Genomic DNA, 448 nt, shown 5'->3' on the forward strand with positions numbered 1-448 from the left:
GTTATACACGCATTCACACACAAACATAGATGTATGATGTGTGTGGTTGTGTGTGTGTGTGTGTGTGTGTGTGTGTGTGTGTGTGTGTGTGTGTGTGATAATAATGAGACCCGTGATGATAATGCATATGATGATGATGGTGATTGCTATGCTGAACCCAATGGAATTTGTGTTAATATAACTTCAATTTATCGCACCCTAGTTTAGTTAAGAATTGAAATATATCAACAATTAACCGACATTTGCATTAGTCACACATTGACACGTTCACACACACACACACAGACGCACACACATACACATGCACACACAGAGAGATCGCACGCAAACTCACATACACACAGACACACATACACACATACATATACATGTACGCGCATATATACACTTATATATATATATATATATATATATAGACATCGATACACATATATATGGATATATATAT

The sequence above is a fragment of the Octopus bimaculoides genome, chromosome 26, assembly GCF_001194135.2.
Source record: "Octopus bimaculoides isolate UCB-OBI-ISO-001 chromosome 26, ASM119413v2, whole genome shotgun sequence".
Lineage (NCBI taxonomy): Eukaryota > Metazoa > Mollusca > Cephalopoda > Octopoda > Octopodidae > Octopus > Octopus bimaculoides.